Source organism: Chiloscyllium plagiosum, unplaced genomic scaffold, assembly GCF_037043375.1.
Source record: "Chiloscyllium plagiosum isolate Xiang-an unplaced genomic scaffold, Cpla_swu_hap1 HiC_scaffold_45, whole genome shotgun sequence".
Taxonomy (NCBI): domain Eukaryota; kingdom Metazoa; phylum Chordata; class Chondrichthyes; order Orectolobiformes; family Hemiscylliidae; genus Chiloscyllium; species Chiloscyllium plagiosum.
Window position 1 is genome coordinate 21,740,930 of NW_028270183.1, and position 24,652 is coordinate 21,765,581.

Below are 24,652 nucleotides of genomic sequence, written 5' to 3' on the forward strand. Positions count from 1 at the left end.
CACATCTTTGAATTCTGGGAGGAAACCAAAGCTCCTGTGGGAAAACCCACACAGACAAGGGGAGAATGTGCAAACTCAGTTTTGGGTGAAATGGGATCTGGTTAGGCTGCAATTGTACAAACGCTTGTTTCATTCAGGGTTAAGCCTGGTGTTTGTTCCTCTGTTGACCATTCAGCAAGGTGCTGGGAAATTACCAGGACTACGTGCAGTCGAGCCCAGCTAAAGTGGCTGGGGGGCTGGGGGCAAGGCAGGAATTCACCTTGGGCAGTCTCATGCCATTGGCAGTAACCACCTGGCAGGGGTACATTACACCCTGCCCAATGGCATCTGTAAAGTGGATTGCAGATTCATCCCACCTTTTTGTGCTCTCGTTCCAAAGTGAGTGGTACACCCATTGGAAGCACATGGGGGATAAAACAAGTGATGCCAAATGAGATAGCATGTTGTTACCTTGCACTAATTGTCACAACCATCACACTGTAATGAATGTACTATACCTAATGTACTATATCTAATGTACTATACCTAACAGCCTGTGTGCTTCTGTCTCCATTCCATTAATATTTTGATATATTTAGGAGAAACCACAAGGGATTGGAGTTAAGAGAAAGGACTGTCCTGTTAGCTCTAGTGTAAATGCACTGTGCATTGTAACACAAGGCCATTCAAATTGGGAATGTATGGTTCCTTCACTGAATCTACACTCTCCCTGTGTCTGCGTGGGTTTCCTTTGGGTGCTCCGGTTTACTCCGACAATCCAAAGATGTGCAGGTCAGGTGAATTGGTCATGCTAAATTACCCACAGTGTTGGGTGCATTAGTCAGGGGTAAATATTGGATAGGGGAATGAGTCTGGGTGGGTTACTCTTCAAAGGGTTGGTGTGGACTTGTTGGGCCAAATGGCCTGTTTCCATACTGTTGGGAATCCAATCTATAAATCTGCTATTTCCAGAGCCATCCCAAAAGTCAAAGGTTTTAAAAAATAAGCAGAATTTCCCAATTTACCTGACTTTCAAACCCAAGTTGGCATAAAGCATATATTAGGACTCTGAACTTAACAAGAATTTCTATTTATATCAAATAAGTAGATTCTTGTCACAGGTTATGAACCATCAGCATATACATAGCCTCTCCAGGATGGTACTGCAGGATGCTGTATATATACAACAGCTAGGGGGAGTTGTTGTGGCCCAAAACTGAACAAAAGACATGGGTTCAAGTCTCAGGTGCCCTGGAGGTGTGTCAATACACTGTCCAAACAGATTGATTGAAAATAGAATGACAGCAGATATTGATGTTACTCCTTTCATTGAGAGTAATATCCCAAAGGAATTTGCAGAGCTGTAGTGAGACATAACTGAACACTGAGCTAAAGGAGGGGATATTGAGGGTAGCCAGAAGGTTCGGTGGAACATTTGGTGGTTCAATGAGAGGCAGCAGTGGTAGAAGAGTTTGGGTAGAACTTCCAGGGTCCTGAACCAAGACCCAGGAAGGAATAGACCTGGATTCTCCAGAAGTATTGGTGATCTTGGTGATCATATGGAAACATGCAAAAAGGTAGATACTGAAAGTCTGTTTAATCTGGTCAATATCCCTGAAAGAAGCTCTCACATGACAGAGACTCCACCAACAAGAACAATTGTTTAAGGTGTTCATTCTCCATGTTTAGCTGGTACTGTCCATAAAAGTCTTAGTGGTGTGCAGATACCAGTCTGCAGGCAAAACTAAAGTTGGAACAGAGTCTTGGGAGTTAGCAGAAAGGGGGAAAGGTGTAACTTACGGCAGGAGTCAGTTGGGATTGAGTCTGGGTGAGGTATTGCAAAACTAGCAGCTTAAATGTTTTTGATTGCTTGAAATTGGATGAGTGAGACACAAAATTCTTCTGTGTCACGTCTCTCTCTCTTTTTCTCTCTTCTTACAGCATTTCCACCTGCCCCAGTCTCAGGACAATGATTTTCTATTCGGAATTGAGATGACGTGAGCCCTTGGAATTCTCTACCATGAGAGCCTAGCGTGTTTGGCCATTGGGCAGACTTAAGACTGAAATTATGATTATGGGCACTGTTAAGTGCATGGGAGGAGTGGTAATGTCACTGGGCAAGTCATTTCCAGAAGCCTAGACTTACATTTTGGGTGGGTGGGGATTAAGGAGCTAGTGGAATTTAAATGAACACATATAAAGATTGAATTAATTTTATCCTGAAACTTCAAAGAATCAAGCTGCTTCTTTGGTGAAGGAATTTTGTATCCTGACCCAAGCTGGCCTACATGTGACTCCAGGCCCATAGTAATGTGGCTGACTCTTTTACCGTCCTCTGAAATGTCGCTGGCAAACCATTCAGTTCAAGAGGATTCCCAACTAACGCAGGCCTTGCCAGTAACTTCTCCTTCCCATGAAGGGGGTGAGGCAACAGCATAGTGGTATTATCGCTCGACTGTTAATCCAGGGAAACCCAGGTAATGTTCTGGGGACCTGGGTTCTAATTCTGTCATGGTATCACTGTTACCAGGCAAAAGCGGACACTGTCATCCTTTCAGTGATGACTTGTAAACTTATCACTGCACTCATATGACTACATGTCACAATAAACCTAATTTAATTGATTATGCCTTGTGAAACTCTGCAATATCTATTCAAAAGAAGTTGCTTCTATTCTCAATTATCATTTGCAGTCATTTATTGTGCTCATCAATTAAGCTCACTTCCTTTTCAGATTGTATTCTGCCCTACATTAGACATTAGCCATTAAAACCTGAGGGCTGGGTTCAAAGTATAGATTAGATTAGATTACTTACAGTGTGGAAACAGGCCCTTCGGCCCAACAAGTCTACACCGACCCGCCGAAGCGCATCCACCCAGACCCATTCCCCTACATTTACCCCTGCACCTAACACTACAGGCAATTTAGCATGGCCAATTCACCTAACCTGCACATTTTTTGGACTGTGGGAGGAAACCGGAGCACCCGGAGGAAACCCACGCAGACACGAGGAGAATGTGCAAACTCCACACAGTCAGTCGCCTGAGGCGGGAATTGAACCCGGGTCTCTGGCGCTGTGAGGCAGCAGTGCTAACCACTGTGCCACCGTGCTGCCCACTAGACCGAAAGGATGACCGTACCAAGTCAAATGAATTTGAAAAGTTTCAATACAATCGCTTCTGAGCAGTGAACCGTTGAGTAGTCTTCTCCTAACTTGGACAGTTGGGCAACATTATTCTCAGGACAGGATGGCTGGAAGGAACATTGTACCAATATCACAAATGGGATAATAGCATACTCTTGTGAGGTTGGTGCATTGTGTAGAAGGACCTTTATCTGTGTCTAACTCTGTGCTGTCCCTGTCTTGGGAATGGAAATACTGTAGAGGTAGCTTTACTCTGTTTCTAATGCTGCGCTGTCCATGACCTGGAAGTGTTTGATGGGGACAGTGTAGAGGGAACTTTATACTCAATATAAAAGGATAAAGTGTTTGATGGGAATAATACAGAATGAGCATTTTTCTGGATCTAACCTCATGCCATCCATGTTAGGAGAGTGTTTAATGGGGATGGTGTTGAGGGAGCTTTACTTAACATTTAACTCCGTGCTGTCTCTGTCCTGGGAGTGTTTGATGGATACAAATGTAGAGGAAGCTTTATATTTGGTTGAAAAGAGTAGAGGACACTTGACACCATCAATAAGTGGATGCAATTAAATGACACACTCTTCATTGGGTTGAGTACATTTGCAGATGAGGAACTGAAACATTAACTATTTTCCTTTCTCCACAGATGCTGCCAGACCTGTTGAGCTTCTTCAGCACTTTCCATTTTTATTTATTTTCTACACCCCAGGAGTAGTCAGCCTATGGTATTATCTGCCAGGGAAAGTGGGTGAAGCAGAGACATTCTCAATGCTTTCAAGAGGAGTTAAATGTAGCTCTGAGGGCTAAAGGGGTTATAAGGTTATTAGAAACAAGCCCTTGAATATTTCTGTATATTTCAATGCATTCCTTGGACTAAAGGGATCACAGTGCACAGGGAGGAAGCAGGAACAAGATATTAAGTTAGATGATTAGCTATGAAGATACAAACACTTAAACTCTCGTACCAACAGATTCAAGAACAGCTTCTTCCCCATTGTTATCATACTTCTGAATGGACCTTTCAAATTTTAAACTTGATGTTCATTTTGTTCCTTGTGTACCTTCTGTGCAGCTGTAACATTGTGTTCCTCTCTCTGTTCTATTACCCTATTGCTCTTTGTACGGTATGACCTGCCTGCCCTGCATGCAAAGCAAAACTTTTCACTGTACGTAGGTACATCTGACAATAATAAATCAAAACTAAAAGGGGCTGAATGATCCACAAAAAGTAGAAATTGCTGGAAAAGTTCAGCAGATCTGGCAGCATCTGCAGAGAGAAATCAGAGTTAACATTTTGGGTGGAGCGACGCTGCCTCAGAACTGATGGTCAACGTCAGAAATCATACCACACCAGGTTTGTAGTCAAACAGGTTTATTTGAAATCACAAACTTTCAGGGAGCTGATCCTTCATCAAGTGAAGTCTTGAAAGATTATTTCAAATCAACCTGTTGGACTACAATGTCATGTCGTGTGCCTTCTGACTTTGTCCACCCCAGTCCAAAACTAGACCCTCCACATCAGAACTGATGGTAGCTAGGAAAATGCCAGTTTATATGCAGAAGTTATATGAGTGTAATGGCAGACTATGCAATAAAGACTTCCTCCTGCTCCATTTTTTTCCCCATGTTTCTTTGTTTATAATTACCTGACCGGCCATTGAAAAAAAAGTGTAGAGGATTCACAATTCATCCTGCTGTCCAAGGTAACTCCATTCCCCGTTGGTTTTCCTTTGAGACGGTGTACGTTTTCTTTTTTTTAAAAAAAAGAGGTGAATCCAGATCGGGATTTCGATGCTCCCCAACTCGTCCGGCTTCTGTAGTAGTAGTCAGCCGCCAGATTTTCAACATACCAGGTTGTATGGAGAGAGAGAAGCTGGGTTTGTCATTGTCTGCGTCTCCACAGTACTGTGTATGTCCCTCTTAGAATGTATGTGTGACTGAGAGTGTGAGTGTGTGTTTGTGTGCGTGAATGTGTATCTGTACAAGACAAACCGTCTGGCTCCACCTCTCTCTCTCTCTCTCTCTATCCTCTCTACCTCCCTCTCTATCTCTTCCCTCCCTCCTCCCGCCATCAGTCTCTTTCACTCTCTCTCTCTCTCTCTCACACACACATACACTCTCTCTTCCTACCAGCTGCAAGCAGCTGCCTGGTGTTATTCAGGGAAGACCTAACGGATTAAAATAAAGGAAGCGAAAGAGAGAGAGAGGGAAAAAATCATCACAAGGAAAAAGGGTGAAGATTTCGCATCAGCATGCAGAATGCTACACCGTCCGTGAAACAGCTACAGTGTGGTCGGATTGAAAGGCGGAAAGAGCACTGAGAGATTGTTTGCTTTTTGAAAATAAAAGACCACGCAAGGCAGAGACAAGAGGGAGAGATTGTATTTTAAAAAAAAATAAAAAAAATAGCCTCCTCCCCCATCTCCAGCTTTACATGTGAAGAAGATAGCATTCCCGGCGATTCAGCGTCCTTGGTAATGCCAGTGGGGGGAGAGGAGTCCTGGCTGCGGTGAATCTGAAGCTGTTTAACCCATCTCACCGCTGCCCCCCCCCCCAACTCCAACCCCCACGGAGTCGGGGTTCGACGGACATTCGGCCAGGTGAGAGAATGAGAGAAAGAGCGACCAACACGGACGGACAGGTGAGTGAGGGATGGAGGGAGGGAGGGAGGGGGAAGAGAATGACCACTGGCTTTTCTATTGAGTGGGGGGGGGGGGGGGCGTGTGGATTATTTCCAGCGTTTCCCTGGGAAGTGGGCATCAGAATGAGCAATGGGTTTTGGGGAGAGAGAGTGACCACGCTATTGGGGGGGGGGGGTTAGGGTTGAGGTAGGTGTTGGGGGGTGTTGGTGAGGAGTGACCACCGAGGTGTGGCGAGAGTGACCACTGTATCTGGGGGAGAGTGACGAAGAGAGGGACCAGTGTGTCCGGGAAGAGGAGTGACCACTGAGATGTGGCGACAGTGACCACTATCTGTAGGGGAGAGTGACCACTGTATCTATAGTGGAGAATGACCACTGTATCTGTGGGGGAGATTGACCACTGTATGTCTGGGGGAGAGTGACCACTATGTATGGGGGAGAGTGACCACTGTATCTGTGGGGGAGATTGACCACTGTATGTATGGGGGAGAGTGACCACTATGTATGGGGGAGAGTGACCACTGTATCTGTGGGGGAGATTGACCACTATATATGGGGGAGAGTGACCACTGTATCTGAGGGGGAGAGTGACCACCGTTTCTGAGGGAGAGTGACTAAGAGAGGGATCAGCGTGTCTGGGGACAGTGTCCCACAGCAGTTGGGCGACGGAGGAGGCTACTGTGGTGGGGGCAAGAGATGCGAGGGGGCGAACCCACTTACACTGGGAGAGTGACCACTGAGAGCGACTCCCCCGGGGAATGGAGAGAGTTGTCCTGACGTGTGAGCTCTGTTCTGGCGGGGGGAGTGGTGGCGGAGAGCAGGCACCAAAGGTGTGGCCCGAATAGCCGCTGATGGGAGAATGGGCAGTGACCCCTCCCCGGGACGCGGGTTTGGGAGTGATCTGTGAGTGAACGGTGGGGTCGTTAGGAGTCACTACAGAGTGAGCAGTCCAGGCGAGGGAGAGTGACCAGACGTGGGGAGGTTGGGAAGGGACAGTCTGGGGGGGGGGGGTGACCCGTCAAGGGGGAGAGTGGGGAGTTACATCTATAGGGGGGGGGGGGGTGATAGTGAGAGTGAGCACTGATCATGAATGATTAGGAGAGGGTGGGTTAAGTTGATCATTTAAGGGCAAGTCTGTTGAAAGGGAGAATGAACAGGGAGTAAGAGAGGGAGAGTGATTGTTGTGGGGATTCTTGCACGGAATAGCTCTGCAGAGAGAGAGAGAGAGGAGGGAGTGGGAAAGCAAATGCACATTCCGCAATCGGTCCGCATTTTTTTTAAATAAAAGCCATTCCAGAATCTGTTTGCTAACAAGGAGCTACAGTCGGTTTTGTTTGGTTCCCCATTATCTCCCCTGACCCAGCCGGGTGGTCGCGGGTTTGACTGAACCCCCGGGGTGAGGAGGGTCTGCAGAGCCACAGGCAGCTTGAGGTGGGTGGGGGGGGGGAGACGGGCCGGGGGTGCTGAGAGAGAAAGCAATTCGGTGTAAGACACCTCGAGTTGGCCGGAGAAATGCAGCTCTTCCTTCACCTGAGTCATTTCCTTTCTCTTCACGATCAGGGAAATAGAGAGAGAGAGAGAGAGAGCGGGGGGAACATTTCTTTGCGTTTTCATACTGGCTGCGGAATTAAAACCCAGCTCACATCTCTGTCAACACTGCCCGGTAAATGTGAGACTGGAGCACTTGTACTTATAGTGTACTCAGAATGTGGATCTTGTCTGTCAATGGGAGGGAGGTGTTGAGCTGAGTGCTGGTTTGGTTCACCCCCCAAACCCCTTTTATCACCCCCCCCCCCCCCCCCACCTCTAAGTCACACTCACCCTCATCCCTCCTTTCCTCCCTATTGACTCTACAGTGGGCACACTGGATAAGATATACCATCCTGCAGCTTATCATCTCCGACACAATGGAAAGCCTCATGATGATTGGTGTTAAAACTGTGTATGTATATATATTAATCATTTAATCGGGATTGCAACCTAATTCACTTCTTGCAGCCAAGTTGACACTGCCTTTACTGTCAGAACAGCTTGATAAGTATTTATATATTTTCCGCAAAGACCTGCCTTCTAGAGGAAGACAGTCCGTAAAATTATTGATGGGTTCCCATGTAATGGAAATGATCTAATAGGCAGACACACACATACACTGTCTCTCTCTCTCTCTCACACATGCACACTCTCTCCTACTGTGTGACACACATACAATACTAAACAAGTAGTCATTCACAATGGATGTGCAAGGGCTATTTAAATACTGCAACACAGTCTGTAATAGGATTGGGGCTGGAAAGCAAAATTGTACTGTACGTCTGTCCAAACTAGATGGATCCAACTGTGTTTGACCAACACTTCGGTTTGGCAAATGGGGAGCCTGATCATTTATAAGAGGTAGCTGTTGTTTACTTGCACTTGAAAGTGCCAACGTTAAAAATTTAAAAAAAGTGCCCGGCATAATTAGTCGTGTATTGTCATAAGACGTGTGAGATTTTTTCCTGGAGATTTTCACTGGCTGCCATATTTTCATTCTATTCTCATCAAGTCATTTGACAGAAGTCTTGTTTCTTCATGACAATACTGTCGAGCAGTTGAACTTTGTACTGGCTGGATTCATAATTAAAGGTGTAATTGGGACTTTGGGGAAGGGGGGGGGTCAGCAATATAGCTGGAAAATAAAAAGGCATGAATAGCAATATCCAGTCCTGCGCAACGTTCTAACACAGGGTTACAATCTTCCATTTTCTGCTCCCTGTGGTGTTTGTTTAGTCTGGGCTCTTCCGAGACATCATCGCACGCACAAACTTAACATTCCCTCAGCAATCTTTCCATTTTGTCTTTCGGCTGTGAGTCCATACTTTTTTTGGTCGAGAGGAACAAAAACATTCCAGGGAAAAAGATGGAGGGGAAATGAGGATAATGTTCTTTCTCTCCCTCTCCCTCTCTCAGATCAGTCCACAAAAAATAAAGGTGACAATCAGCCACGTACAGTCTATATCGGAATTGCCAAGCCTTCCATCTCTCCAGTCCGCAGTTCCTCTGGGGTTCCCTTCACTAAAGGGAGCTCAGCCGCATCTGATACGATAGCGAACGTCTTTGCTTTCTGGGTGCCTCGCAGCAGCCTGTGTGTTTTGCTTGCGGGGAACAGCTCCACACCCTCTGCAGCTTAAGACTGTGTGGTGAGAGGACGGTGCAGCACAGTGGGAATGGGGGGTGGTGGGAGAGCAGAGGTGAGGGGCATCCCACACTTTCCCAGCCCTGCCTCAGACATTCCAATCTGTCAGGGGAAGTGGGTACCAATGCGCAGCCTGATACCATGAATGCTCCACTTCGAGGGAGCATGGGTGACAGACTCAGCAGTTTGTTCAATGCTTTCAGACTAAACGCTTGCACCCGCTCCTTTCCCCTCGCTGATGTGGGGTGGGGGGGTGGGGGGTGGAGGTTTGGGGGAGAAGGGTGCTAGCGTTGCAGTAGGCTTGCGACAGGACTGGTTGTGTCCGTTCCTTCATGAACGCAGAGTCAGCGCCAGCGCTGGAAATGTGCTCTGCATTGGGTCGCTTCGGGAGCAACCGGCTTCACGGAATTTGTTGGAGCGTGCTCACTTTGGCCCCTGGGTGCCCAGTCTCAGGTGGGAGTGATCAGGATGTGAAGAACAAGTCCGAGGGATAATTCTTCAAATGTGATTGTTCTTGCTTTGTCGGCTGTGTTGATTTCCTCCTCGATTGTAAACAAATGTTCTGGTGTGGTTCAGTGGCTATGTTGACAGAGAGGGAGCGATGTAGGTGATGACAGACCCCAAACATTAAATGCATTTGTTTGAGCTGCAGATGCCAACATACTCCCTTCATTGTGTTTGAGAACAGTGCAGTACTGCGTGAATTAATCTCAGGCTATTAATCGACTTGGCATGATTGGCATCAGTTCCTCTGCAGAGGGACACTTCTATTGGGTGTCACCATACTCAGAGTCAGAGTTTAAATTATGCCAACTGGTAATTGCAGCTTCCACCATGTGATCACTTCCAATGAGTGGGCATTGGGTGAGTGGAGAATCAGATTGAACAAGCTGCCCACCACACTCAGCAACTTTAATTCTATTATTTGAACGAGGGTCAGTAAGTGGCTGGTCATTTTTGAAATATATTGCCCTCTCCGCTGGGAATTGGCATTTCTGGAGCAAAAGGAATGGTTTTTGGTCGTGTCGCCATCCAGCCCAGATCTGTCCGAGACTGGCAGCCTCTCTAACAGCCTCCTCTGCTTTCCATGACGGATGCATCGATGAGCCCGTGGCCATATGGCTTTTGTGCACTGAGAAGGCAACTTGTAATGGAAGTGAGTGGTGACGTTGCAAGGTAGTGCAAGGTGCTCTGTGTTCACAGTTATCAGATTTTCTGCATTGTACCAGTTTCACGCTTCTATCTTCTCTATTCTTTTATTCTCTGTTATATTTGAGCGCTGCATTCTCGCCAATTCCCCTCCATGCTTCTCTGTCCTTGCTCCTTCTCAATTTCTCGAATGTTCTCTTTCGTCCCCCCATTTTCTGCACTGTCTCGTCTTCCTTTCTTTTTCATTTTCTGTCTCTCTCTACCCTCTGCTGTCTACATGTTACACTCCATGCTTGCTGCACTCCTCTCCTCTCTTGTGTTGCACACCTTTCACAGGTTCCACAATCCTGCCTTTCAGCAGCATCTCCTGTCTCTCTAACACCCTAGAATTTACCTTGATCTGCATTTTCCATTCTCCACTCTATATTGTCTGTGAAGTCTACAGTGAAGTGTATTTTTTTTTAGTATGATGCTTAAAATGCAAGTTAGGAGAAGTGTCACATTTAGAAGAGGCTGAACACTCCATCTGCGACAGTCTGAATGATTGCAGTTTACTTGCTGAGGATGGGACTATTAGTGCAAAGTGAAGCAAAGGGCATTCAAAATGAAAAGCGGCGATGTGTGCATTGCTATACTGTTTACATTTTGTGCATGCAAATGTACCGAATATTTCAGTGTTGGTAAGGCGGTATATACACAATGTATCCTGAAGTATCACAATACTATTTATTTTAAAGTGTTGTGCGTTGCTCAGTCTCTTGGTTCTTCTTGCAGTATCATTCCCTGCATCTCAATACGTATGTTCTATTTTGCTTCTCTTTTTGAATTTTTTCATATGTCTACCCTCTTTATGCATATGTTTTTATGGGTGTGTGTGTGTGTGTGTCTGTCTCTGCAAAGCATGTAAACTGTTGATATTGCAACTCCTCTACCTTTCCCCTTCTGTGTGACTCAGTTCCTTTGTCTCTCTGTCTTTTCTCTCCATTTCCCTCTGTGCCTGAATTTTGAGCTGTTGTTTTTGCTATCCCTCTCTCTACCTTTGTGTGTGTTTCTCTCTCACTGTTGCTTTCTGTGTCTGAATACCTCTCCATCTCTTCCTGTCTCTCTATCCCTCTGCTAGGCTCTCCGCTCGTGTGTATAAGTCTCTGTTATTTTCTGTGCCCATTTTTCTCTGCCTGTCTATTCCATACTTTCCATCATGTTCTCTGTCTCTCTCGCTCTCTCTCGCCCACATACACACACACGTACTAACTCTATCTCTCTGTCTCTCTCTCTCTCTCTCTCTCAGTCTCTATATCTGTCTGTCTCTTGATCCTTCAAATCTCCGTGTCTATCTAGCTAGCTTTGTGTTGACTCTGTCTCCTTTCCATACAATATTTTCTCCTGTCCCATTCTCTTTTTCATTGTCTCTCCATTGTGTCTGTCTATTCTGTGTTTCTCTACTTATCCATCTCCATATCTTTCTACCCCCTCTCTCTGTACATATCTTTATTGCATTCTCTGTCTCTCTATGCCACTACACACCTGTTTCTCCCAAAACCTTCGATTTCTCTCTGTCTCTGCCCGTCTCCGTGTTTTTCAGCCAGTCTCCGGCTTTCTGTTTGTCTCACAGTCTGCCCGCATCCTTCTCAATCCCTCTCAAGGTCTCTCTATCCCTATCCCCCTTTCCATCCCTCTCCGTCCATTCCCACCTATCCTTGAATTTTACAATTCCTCTCTCTGCAACAACCTTCCCCATATCCACACTACCCCCCCAACCATCACTGTCTCTCCTGCCTCAGCTACGCTCAATGCTCTCCCTGTTGTTCTCTCTCTCTCTTTTCCTCAGCCCCTCTCTCTTTCTTTCATTTTTTTCTATCACTCAGCCTCCTTCTCTCTGTGCAGCTTTGCAAACATTGCTGCTTTCTAAGCCTGCAGTTCCATCTGTACAAACCTATGCTATTTTTCTCAGTACTCCCGTGCAGAGAGAGTCAGATTGTGAGTGTGATAAAGGAGCAATGTATGGAGACAGAGAGGGAGACCTCCTGTGTGTCGCAATCAGTGTGAGAAATAGAAACTGGTGATATTATGATATCGATCGAGAAGTCTTGCATAGCCTGATGATTAAATTAATTCCAACATTCCCAATGAATGCAGCTTCCAACACTTCACAGTGGTGTGCAATCTGATCATTTCAAAATGGTAGATTTCCATCATTTGCCTGCTATTCAGTTCCCAGGTATAGAATTCTGACAGCGGCTTTTCAGAACTGTAGCTTGGTCTGTTAAGGGAGGAATCAGAGCATTTAACTCCATACATTGTGGAGCACACCTTTCATTAACCCGACTCCATTAACTCTCACGGGTGTGAAATCTTTCCTGTGTCTCACCTTTCCTCAGTTATAGTACTGTCTGATGCACAAAGTGATCTTGTATTTATGGAGTGCTATCCCTCATCTCTCAGGGTGAACCTGTGTTGCAGACAAAGATTCCTCCAAACCAAAGATGTTGTGACACGTTTTGTTGATCCTGTATTTCGTGTCTTTGGTTAGGAGAGGATGGCTTATGCGACGGGTGTCCATTTTCTTCATCAAAATGAACTGCAGCATTGTTTCATTTTAATGGAGTGATGAATGTGGTAGGGGATATCTTTGGCATTTGCCCTTGTGCAGTTTGGGAGAGTCAGAGGATCATTTTCCCAAATATATTTTTATTTGCGGGATGCCGGTGTCGCTAGCAAGTTGAGTGTGAATCTTCCACTAGTTGTTGACCACAAGAAGGTGGTGGTGAGCTGCTACAGTGTGTTGTCACCATTTCTAATACCATTGAGTGAGTCACTTCTGAGGGTAAGTAACAGTAAAACCACACTACTGTGGGTCTCCAGTCATGTGCAGGACAGGTCAGGCAGGGGAGGACATCAGAAAAACGGATGGAATTTTACCCCAAAAGTCAGAATTTGTTGCCCATTTCTCTTGATCTGAGTGACTCACTGGACCATTTCAGAAGGCTGTTAAGAGACATCCACATTGCATGTGGGTTAGGAGTCACATGGCAGATTTCCATCCCTAAAGGGCATTAGTGAATTGGTGAGGTTTTATAGAAATGATGTTTGGTGATTCTGCTGGTATATACAGGAAGGATGTTCTCAATGACCAGGGAGTCCAGAGTCATGAAACACAGCTGAAGGATATGGGATAGGCCATTTCGGGTTGAGATGTGGAGAATTTGTTTTAGCCAGAGCGTGGTGAGCCTATGAAATTCTCTATCGTAGAAAACAATTGAGGCCAAAACATTGAACATGTTCAAGAAGGAGTTAGATATAGGAATGGGGCAAAAATGGAGGCGGGGACTCTTTGCGGAATTTGTACGTTCTCCCCATATCTGTGTGGGTTTCCTCCCACAGTCCAAAGCAGTGCATGTTAGATGGATTAGCTGTGCTGAATTGCTCATGGTGCAGGCTAGGTGGATTGACCATGGTTAATGTGGGGTTATGGGGTAGGGGTGTGGGTCTGGGTGGGATGCTCTTTAGAGGGTTGGCGTAGACTTGATGGGCTGAATGGCTTGCTTCCACACTGTAGTGATTCTGTGAGGCGTATTCATCTGACTGGTCTCAAAGTGATGCTCCAATATATTTATTTCCAAGCATGATTGGATTGTCACTGTTTATTACCTCTCTGGAGGTAACAACATCATTCCAAAATTTTCTAATTTTCACAGTACGTCATTCAAAATGGCTGGATCAGTATATCAGCTTTCATGATCCAATTGTTGGAAGACACACCCAATAGATTGAACTACATTACTTTGTTATCCCATCAATCGTCTGCACTGTTATATTTCACAAGACCCAACAAAATCGCCACATATTGTTTTGTAATGAGAAACCAGAAAATGCAGGAAAGGGATAACAATTTGGGCAGTGGGCTATGACTGAGTTAAGGCTTCAGGCCTAAATAGATGCCGCTTGTCTCCCTATCTCTGCTCCCTAATGCCATCTCTCTCTATCGAGGAAATGTAACTTTGGTTCCCATTAGATTTGTTCATCATTAAGACGGGCAACATACTGCAGTGGCTTGCTATTGGTTGGTGCAGGTTTTTATGCTTGTTTGTTCACAGGGTGAGGGTGTTGCTGGCTAGGTCATCCCTATTACCCATCGGGCTGTTGAAAGCCAACCCCATTGAGGTGGATCTGGAATCACATGGAGGTCAGGTAATAATGGCAGATTTCTTTCCCTGAAGGACACTAGTAAATAAGGTGGATTTTCCTGACAAACAGCAATGGATTTATGGTTGTCATTAGACTCTTAATTCCTTTCTTTTTTATCAAATTCAAATTCCGCCATCTGGTGGGATTCAAAGCCAGCACATTACTGGGATCTTGGGATTAACAATCCAGCAATAATACCGCTCGGCCATCGCCTCCCCAATGCCTGGCGAGGAAACTCTTGGATGTACTGTAAGGGTTAATAGGTCGACGTAAACTCACATTATGAAGGCACCTTTTGTGGCCATCGAGTCCTGAAGTGAGTCTTAAACCCCTGAGCTTCTCACTTAGAGGTAGGGATGCTACCTAGTGCGCCACAAGACCTCTGCTTACACCATTGGTGAAGGTCGAAATGAATCCTGGTTACTTCTGTGACGAGAATCGAACCATGCTGGAAAAAGCAGAGCAAGTCAGACAGCATGTGTGGAGAGAGAAGCAAAACTGTCCAAGTCTCGGGGTGACGACCTTTCCTCGCGGGAAGGATCATCAATCTGAGACATTGGTAATACTTTCCTGGTGGGCTTGAGAACCTAAGGGTTGGAGCTATGTAAGGGGATCTTGAGCCGGCACTGTTCAGGAGCCAGAGCAACAGGGTTATTCTCCTCAAAGGCTCCTGCTAACTGTCCCCCTCTGAGCCTGTTACCCAGTTGAGGTTTGGGTGGGCAGGCAGACTCCCAGTTTGGAGATTGAGAAGGCACTTTGTGATGGAGCTCGGAAATAATCAGGTATTTCCGGGGGGCAGGAAGACAACAGCCTCTCTAGGTTCCAGAGGGATAATGCCTGCAATTTGGATCATTGAGGTGGAGAGGTTTCAGTAGGGGCTAGTGCTTTGGAAAATGGAGCTCCTGGAATAAAACCAAAAACGCTGAAGAAATTCAGCAGGTCCGGTAGCCTCTGTAGAGAGAGAGAAACAAGAGTTAATGTTTCATCGGGACTCTGGTAACCTCTCAGAGTGTCATAGGGAGGCAGCCATTCATGACGTGAGCAGTGTCCACCTTGAGGGGAGTCAGGGAGGGTATGGTGTGTGATAAGGGGTTGATAGTGTGCCCATTCTGGCATGGCAAATTTCTCCTGGTGCCACAAACATTATTACAATGTTGTCTCTGTGTTACTAATTTGTACCTAAGTTTTGTATCAAGGTATTTTTGTACCTAAGATGGTGCCATGTGTGGTGACATTGTACATTATTCACTGTACTCCTGTACTTGAGTACATGTGACAATAAAGCTTAGATCAAATCAAATCAAATAAATCAAATATACTCCCAACTGGGGCCTTCACTGAAACAGCAGTCTCAATGTCACACGTGGTGCAGGTCATCCAAATCTCAGTCTGCCTCAGTAAAGCTGCTCCTGACTCGAAACTGCATAATATTAGCATGGTTTACATTAAGTCTCACAGTCAGTATGTCAGTACACCTTTAAGGGGCATGTTGATGATGATGATGAACATTTAGGCCGCTGTTATAGCATGTGACCTAAAAGGTCTCAAACTTCATCTTAACTGAGGCCACTTGAAGCATGACACAGTCAAAGAAAGCTGTTTAGAGCGTAATATTCACCCAGGCATTGAATTGTTTGAGACGTATACGTATGCATCAGGCGCTATAATAACCAGCTATTGATTCTTTCAGCACTTGTTACCCACATCTCTTTCTTACAGTGCAAAAGATAACACAAGTGTTGCCACATCAGCTAAAAGTTTCCTGCTGGAAGCAAAATGGACAGACATGCTGATATAGTCCCCTCTTATTTTCTCACTCCTTCTGTCTCCCTCCCACCACTACATGACCAGGAGAATAGATTATATTCCCTACAGTGTGGAAACAGGCCTTTCGGCCCAACAAGTCCACACTGACCCTCTGAAGAGCAACCCACCCAGACCCACTTCCATCTAACTAATGCACCTAACCCTATGGACAATTCACCTGACCTGCACATCTTTGACTGTGGGAGGAAACGGGAGCACCCAGAGGAAACCCACGCAGACACGGGGAGAATGTGCAAACTCCACACAGTCGACAAGGCTGGAATCAATCCTGGGACCCTGGTGCTGTGAGGCAGCAGTGCTAACCACTGAGCCACTGTGCCACCCCCATCATCACCCCATCCCCTGTCATCCTGTTTTCCTCTCCAAAGATGCTGCCAGACTGAGCATGTTCATGTTTTTCCACAGAATTACAGAAAATAGGAGTGAGAGTGGGCTACTTAGCCCTTCTAGCCTGCTCCAGCACTAAATGTGATCATGCCTGATTATCCAATTCAGTCCCCGTTCCCATTTTCTCCCTTTGATCATTTTAGCCCCATCTAACTCCGTCTTGATAACATTCAAAGCTTCTATTTCAGATTCCTGGCGTCTGCTTTTCATTTCATCCATTTTAAGCTTTTGCTTTGAGCTTAAATTTCTTTGTCGAGAGTGTGGTGCTGGAAAAGCACAGCAGGTCAGCAGCACAGCATCCATCGAGCAGGAGAATCGACGTTTCAGGCAAGAGCCCTTTAAGGAGGAGCCCTTCATTTTGCCCGAAACATCGATTCTCCTGCTCCTCGGATGCTGCCTGACCTGCCGCGCTTTTCCAGCACCACGCTTTCAACTTTGATCTCCAGCACTTTCTCCTGGTTGATTTTAAATTTCTTTGGTTTGGCGAAGAAAATAAATTCAATTGAATTGACTTGAGGAACGTCTCAAGAAGGTCCTGTTGGGAAAGCCCCTGGATCATGGCTCATTGTCACGATAGCGGTACCTTGGCCAGGCTGACTGAAGTTTGCTGTCTTGCCGCCTGTATTCCTCAAGGGGGCATTGTCTGTGCTTCAGAAAAATGAACAATTATCCCATTGTGTACCATGTGGCGATTGACCTGCAAACAGTAATGTTTTAGCATATTGCTTGTAAAGAAATCTCAATAAATGGCTATTTCTAAAGAAAGCCCTGCATTCTGGGCGTGCCTTATACAGCTACAAGCCACGTCACAAGCCAACGAAGTACTATTTGAAATCACATCAAGCTCCCACAACAGCATTAGAGGTAGTGCTCGGATGTTCTGTTTCAGTGATGTTCATTGATAAGGTATCAGACAAGGCGGTGGAAGGTGCTCAAAATAACGCAATGGTATGTTTTACAGCCACATGAGATGATACCTCTGTTTAATGGGTCATCCAATACAAACAAGGCAAGTGCCTCCAAAAGTGAAGCACTCCCCCAGTGCTGCAGTGGGCATGTTAAGCTCATTTAGGGTGGGAATTCAACTAGAGGTAAATTGGATAGGCATTGATCTAGTGGTATTATTTTTAAACTATTAATCCAGAGACCCTGGGAATGTTTTGGGGGCCTGGGTTCAAATCCCACCATGGCAGATGGTGGAATTTGAATTTAATAATAATCTTGAATTAATAGTCGAATGATTAGCATGAAACTATTGTCAATTGTCGGAAAAAATCCATCTGGATTACTAATGTCCTTCAAGGAAGGAAACTGCTCTCCTTACCTGGTCTGGCTGACATGTGACTCCAGACCTAGAGCAATGTGGTTTACTCTTAACCGCCCTCTGGGCAATTAGAGATAAGCAATAAGTGCTGGCTGAGCCAGTGATGCCCACATCATATGAATGAAGTGACACAATGACTCAGACTTCTAAATGTTCAGTGTACATCAGATTGGTGTGAATAACATTGAGTTATGGATTTGGGGATGGATTTGGGGATCTACCCCTGGTGGAAGTCTTGGTACTGTAAGTCAACGCTGCCTTTTGAGCAGGGAACTCAGCATTAATTGGGGAAAGGGTGGTGTAGTGGGAATACCAGTGGATTAATGATCAAGAACCTAGATTAATGGTCTGAGGATACAGTTTCAAATCCCAACAGTGCGCCTGGTGAAATTTGAATTTGATAAAAATACAGAATTAGAAGCCAACCCAATGAAAACCATGTAACCATAGTTGATTAGAGTTATAGAGGTGTACAGCATGGAAACAGACCCTTCGGTCCAACTCATCCATACTGACCTGATATCCCAATCAATTTTGTCCCACCTGCCAGCACCTGACCCATATCCCTCTAAACCCTTCCTAGTCATATACCCATCCAGATGCCTTTTAAATGTTGCAATTGTACCAGCCTCCACCACTTCCTCTGGCAGCTCATTCCATACATGTACCACCCTCTGCGTGAAAAGGTTACCCCTTAGGTCTTTTTAATATCTATCGCCTCTCACCCTAAACCTCTGCCCTCTAGTTCTGGACTTCCCCACCCCAAGGAAGAGACTTTGTCTATTTATTCCCCCCATACCCCTCATGATTTTATAAACCTCCATAGGGTTACCATAGGGAAAGATGAATAGGAAGGGTTTGGAGGGATATGGGCTGGATGCTGGCAGATGGGACTAGATTGGGTTGTGATATCTGGTCAGCATGGACAGGTTAGACTGAAAGGTCTGTTTCCATGCTGTACATCTCTATGACTCTATAACATCCTTGTAAACCTTTTCTGAATACTTTCAAGTTTCACAACATCTTTCCGATAGGAAGACCAGAATTGCATGCAATATTCCAACAGTGGTCTAACCAATGTCCTGTACAGCTACAACATGACCTCCCAACTCCTGTACTCAATATTCTGACCAATAAAGGAAACCATACCGAACACTTTCTTCACTATCCTATCTACCTGCGACTCCACTTTCAAAAGCTATGAACCTGCACTCCAAGGTCTCTTTGTTCAGCAATACTCCCTAGGATTTTACCATTAAGTGTATAAGTCCTGCTAAGATTTGCTTTCCCAAAATGCAGCACCTCACATTTATCCATATTAAACTCCACTTGCCACTTCTCAGCCCATTGGCCCATCTAATCAAGATCCAGTTGTAATCTGAGGTAACCTTCTTCTCTGTCCACTACACTTCCAATTTTGATGTCATCTGCAAACTTACGAACCATACCTCTTATGCTCACATCCAAATTATTTATCTCAATGGCAACAAGTAGTGGACCCAGCACCGATCCTTGTGGCACTCCACTTTGTGGTCCTTGTGGTCACAGGCCTCCAGACTGTAAAACAACTCTCCACCACCACCCTCTGTCTTCTGTCTTTGAGCCAGTTCTGTATCTGTATGGCTAGTTCTCCCTGTATTCCATGAGATCTAACTTTGCTAACCAGTCTCCCATAGGGAACCTTGTCGAACACCTTACTGAAGTCCATATAGATCACATTCCCCGCTCTCAAGAGTAGTTTTGCACCTTCTCTAGTAGGTACACCCACACATTGAATCAGAAAATGTTCTTGTACACACTTAAATTCCTCTCCATCTAAACCCTTAACACTATGGCTGTCCCAATCTATGTCTGGAAAGTTAAAACCCCCTACCATAACTACCCTATTATTCTTACAGATAACTGAGATCTCCTTACAAATTTGTTTCTCAATTTCCCGCTGACTATTAGGGGGTCTATAATGCAATTCCAAGAAGGTGATCATCCCTTTCTTATTTCTCAGATAACCCAAATAACTTCCCTGGATGTATTTCTGGGAGTATCAAAAACATCACCACCCTCGTCTCTTGCCTCCCTTTCTGTCCTTCCTGTAGCATTTGTATCCTGGAACATTAAGCTGCCAGTCCTGTCCATCCCTGAGCCATGTTTTGGTAATTGCTATGATATCCCAGTCCCATGTTCCTAACCATGCCCTGAGTTCATCTGCCTTCCCTGTTAGGTCTCTTGCATTGAAATAAAAGCAGTTTAGTTTATCAGTGCTCCCTTGTTCTCTGCTTTGTCCCTGCCTGCCCTGACTGTTTGACTCACTTCTTTTCTCAACTATACCAGTCTCAGATTGATCTCTTTCCTCACTATCTCCCTGGGTCCGACCCCCCCCCCCCCCCCCCCACCTTAATAGTTAAATCCTTCTGAGCATCTCTCGCAAATCTCCCTGCCAGTATATTAGTCCCCTTCCAATTTAGGTACAATCCGTCCTTCTTGTTCAGGTCACTCCTACCCAGAAGAGATTCCAATGATCCAAAAATGTGAATCCTTCTCCCATACACCAGCTCCTCAGCCATGCATTCATCTGTTCTATTCTCCTATTTCTACCTTCACTAGCTCGCAGCACTGGGAGTAATCCAGATATTACTACTCCCGAGGACCTCCTTGTTAAATTCCTGCTTTTCTGTATTTTCCCCTCAGAATCTCATCCTTTTCCCTTCCTATGTCATTGATTCCAATGTGTACAATGACCTCCTGCTGGTCCCTCTCCCCTTTGAGAACATTCTGCACCCTCTCTGAGACATCCTTGATCCTGGCACCAGGGAGGCAACACACCATTCTGATTTTTCGCTGCTGGTCACAGAAATGTCTGTATGTACTTCTGACTAGAGAGTCCCCTAACACAATTGATCTCTTGGAACCCAACGTCCCCTCATTGCACTAGAGCCAGTCTTGATACCAGAAACTTGGTTGTTTGTGCGACGTTCCCCAGATAATCCATCACCCCCTACATTTTCCAAAACAGCAAAGCTGTTTGAAATGGGGATTGTCACAGAAGACATCTGCAGTATCTGCCTACCTCTCTTACCTTTCCTGGAGTTAACCCATCAATGTGACTGTATCTACAACTTTTTTCCCTTCCTATAACTGCTATCCATCACATCCCCTTGGTCCTGTAAGTTCCTTATAGCCTCTAACTGTCTCTCCAATCGATCTGATAAGATTCGCAACCAATGGATTTATTACAGATATAATCCTCAGTTACACGTAAACTCTTCCTAAAACCCACATCCGACAAGAAGAACATATCTCTCAACGAAAGGCTATTGTAAAAATCCGTATGGTTCACTAATGCTCTTCAGGGAATGAAATCTGCCATCCTTTCTTAGTCTGGACCTACACGTGACTACGGACCACACCAATGTGCTTGAGTTTTAACTCCCCCCCTGGCTAATTAGGGTCGGGCAATAAAGGCCCAGCCAAAGAGACCCACCTACCATGAATGAATTTTTAAAAATTACTGCTGTTTGAGAAACGAAGACATTGACCAACGTTTGCCTATTTCTAAGTTCAGTCTCAGTTCCAGTTTTGTAGGCCATTTTCCAGATTCCTTATCAAAGAATTAAAAATTAAACTTCCAAGACAACTGGTACAGCCAACCATGTCCACTCTCCCTCTTGTTTTTGTTCATATTTGGATCCACTTGCCATTTACTTTTCTCTTTCTTGATAAACGTCAGAGGGGGTTTAATTTGCTTTGTTGGGAATTCCAGGTCAGAGGTGAACTCTCATTCAACTTTTCAGTCAGAGGAGAGAATTGTTGAGATTGAGTTGGACCATGCTTAAGAATGTGGAATGTGTGTTCCCATGTCAAAGACTTATTGACATTAATTCCAGTCAATATGCTTCCCCTAGGAGAGAGGGAAGCTTATGTTGATCGGATGAATAGGCATCTTACTTTGTTTACTCTTTCAGGAGAGTGGTTTTCTATTCAGCCTGTTCAGAGATGTTATTGCACTCAGTTGAGATTTGAACACAGGCCTCCTGGCTCTGAAATAGAAAGCCCTATTCTCAAGGTATGATAGCCTGGGAATTTAACAAATTGCTAGACATTTACCTTAAGATAAGTGGGACGGATATCGGAATATCTATTACATTTCGTAGACATGGGTCATCGTGTTTAACATACCCATGATAGGATAGACAGGGAGGAACTGTACCCCTTGGTGAGTGATCAATGACCAGTCAGCATAGAGTTAAATTAAGAGGTGGGATGTTTAGAGGAGATGTAAGGAAAAACATTTTCACAGAGAGGTTGGTGGGAATCTGGAACTCCCTGCCAATAGGGTGGTAGAGGCAGAAACCTCAACATTTAAGAAGTATTTAGATGTGTGCTTGCGATGCCAAGGCATACAAGACTGTGAGCAAAGTGATGGGATTACAGACTGGATGGGCCAGAAGGCCTTTCTCTGTAATGTAGATCTGTATGACTTTGTTGGGGATGTAGGCATCACTGGCATCTACATGTGTTGCCCCTGCCTATTCGTCCTTGAGACCATTTCCGACGGCACTTAAGAGTAAGTGACATTACTGTGGGTCTGGAATCACGTGTAGGCCAAACCAGGTAAGGAGGGCAGATTTTCTCTTTCTGTAGTACATTAGTGAACCAGATGGGTTTCTACAAATGGCCACCATTACTGATACTGGCTTCACTTACATATTTATTAATTGAGTTTAAAATTCACTAGAATCCCTACAGTGTAGAAACAGGTCCCCCGAAGAGTGACCGATCCATTCCCCACACTGTATTTACTCCTGACTAATGCACCCAACCTACACATCCCTGAACACAATGGGCAATTTAGCATGACCAATTCACTTAACCTGCATGTTATTGGACTGTGGGGGGAAACCAGAGAACCAGGTGGGAATGTGCAAACTCCACACAAACAGTCATCTGCGGCTGGAATCGAACCTGATTCCCTGCTGCTCTGAGGCAGCAGTGTTAACCACTGAGCCACTAGTTGTCTTGATTCACTCTCTCAAATACAGGCATTAGCCTGGCTCTCTGAATTGTGATGCACCTCCAGTACAGCAACATTAGTGCGACGTCACTATCTCCGCTCTGGATAGGAGATGTTCAAACATGCTACAACATACCTTGGGAACAGGTGGGATTTGAACCTTCACATCCTGGTTCAGAATGGCCTAGTTCTATGATGTAAATTTGATGTAACGCTGTGTCTGTTGACCACAGTATTCCTGAAAAAATCTTCAGAAACCCAAAGAAATTGTCATATCATTTCACCTCAATTTTTGCATGTCTTTAGAACATAGAGCAGTACAGCACAGGAACAGGCCCTTCGGCCCACCATGTCTATGCCAACCATGATTCCATTCAGTGCTGAGGAAATGCTGCACTGCCAGAGGGTCAGTACTGAGGGAGTACTGCACTGTCGGAGGGACAGTACTGAGGAACTGAAAACAACAAAGCTGGAGATCACAGCTGGTCAGACAGCATCCATGGAGAGACAGCAAGCTAACGTTTCAAGTCTAGATGACTCTTCATCAGAACTCTGTTAGCTTGCGCTCTCTCCATGTTTGACTCGCTGTGGTCTCCAGTATTTATTGTTTTCAGTATGGGTTCCAGCATCTGCAGTAATTTGCTCCTACAGTACTGAGGGAATGCTGGCTAGGACAACATTCATTGATAATCCTAAATTGCCCAGAGGGTAGTTGAGAGCACAACCACATTGCTGTGGGTCTGGAGTAACATGCAGGCCAGACCAGGTGAGGATGGCATACTTCCTTCTCTGAAAGACACTAGTGAGCCAGATGGGTTTTTCAGATAGTTAACAGTAGTTTCACGGGTAGGTCAAATTAATTCTGTATATTTTTGATTGAATTCAAATCCCACCACTTATCAATAACTCGCTCGCTGATGCTCAGTCTAGGTTCTAAGTGCACTCTCAGCTTCAGAACTCATTGCATCTTTGGTCTAAACACAGACAAAAGATCTGAATCCCAATGCTTTCAACATTGAAGAAGCAACTTAAGAGGCATGGAGGAGCCAAATTGAAGTCCAATTGAGGATTGGAGGAAAAACTCTCCACTGGTTGGCGTCATGCTTAGCAGATGGGAAGATGGTCGTGGTTATTGGAGGTCAGTCATCTGAGGTCCAGGACATCTCAGCTGGAGTTCCTCAGGGTAGAGTCCTAGGTCCAACCAGCTTCAGCTGATTCATCAATGATTCGTCCATGATAAGGTCAGAAATGGGAATGTTCACTGATGATTGTGCAATGCTCAGGTCTTGAAGCAGCCAGTGCCCTAACTCAGCAAGGCCTGAGAAATATATAGGCTTAAGCTTATAAGTGGAAAGTAACATAACTGGCACATAAAGTGCCAAGAAATTACTGAGCCCAATAAGAGAGAGTTTATTCACTTCACATTGACACACATTGGGATTACCGGCACTGGATTTCCCATCATCAACATCCTTGCAGGGGGTTTACCTTTGACCAAAGGTAGATAGTATCAGACTGGTCATACAAATACTGTGGCTGCAACAGCAGGTCAGAGGGTAGGAATTTTGTGGCAAGTAACTCCTGCCTTTCTTAGTCACCTACAAGTCAGGAGTGTGATACACTTGCCTGGATGAATGAAGCTCAAACAGCATTCAAGAAGCACGATGGTGTACAGGGAAATGCAGTTCACCTTCACCACCCATCCCATCCACCCCCATCACCGATAGGTGGGAGTGGCAGTGTACACTATCTCTGAGATGCCCTGTAGTAACTCACCCAGGCTCCTTAGGCAGCACTTTCCAAATCTGCAAGTTCTACCATCTAGAGGACAAGG

General features: G+C 45.2%; 1 protein-coding gene across 11 annotated transcripts in view; it reads left to right on the forward strand.

Annotated features, from left to right (window-relative positions):
- Positions 1–4,790: 4,790 nt before the first annotated feature.
- The window catches only part of LOC122552175 (adhesion G protein-coupled receptor L1-like), a 631,704-nt gene continuing 611,842 nt past the window's right edge, over positions 4,791–24,652 (forward strand). For 6 of the 11 annotated variants that reach the window (XM_043694733.2, XM_087983425.1, XM_043694734.2 and 3 more), the window contains exon 1: positions 4,792–5,766. The gene's annotated coding sequence lies outside the window, so the exon portion shown is untranslated. Of the gene's footprint in view, positions 5,767–24,652 lie in introns of all 11 variants that reach the window. The other 5 variants (XM_087983423.1, XM_043694729.2, XM_087983424.1 and 2 more) reach the window with 3 other exon arrangements.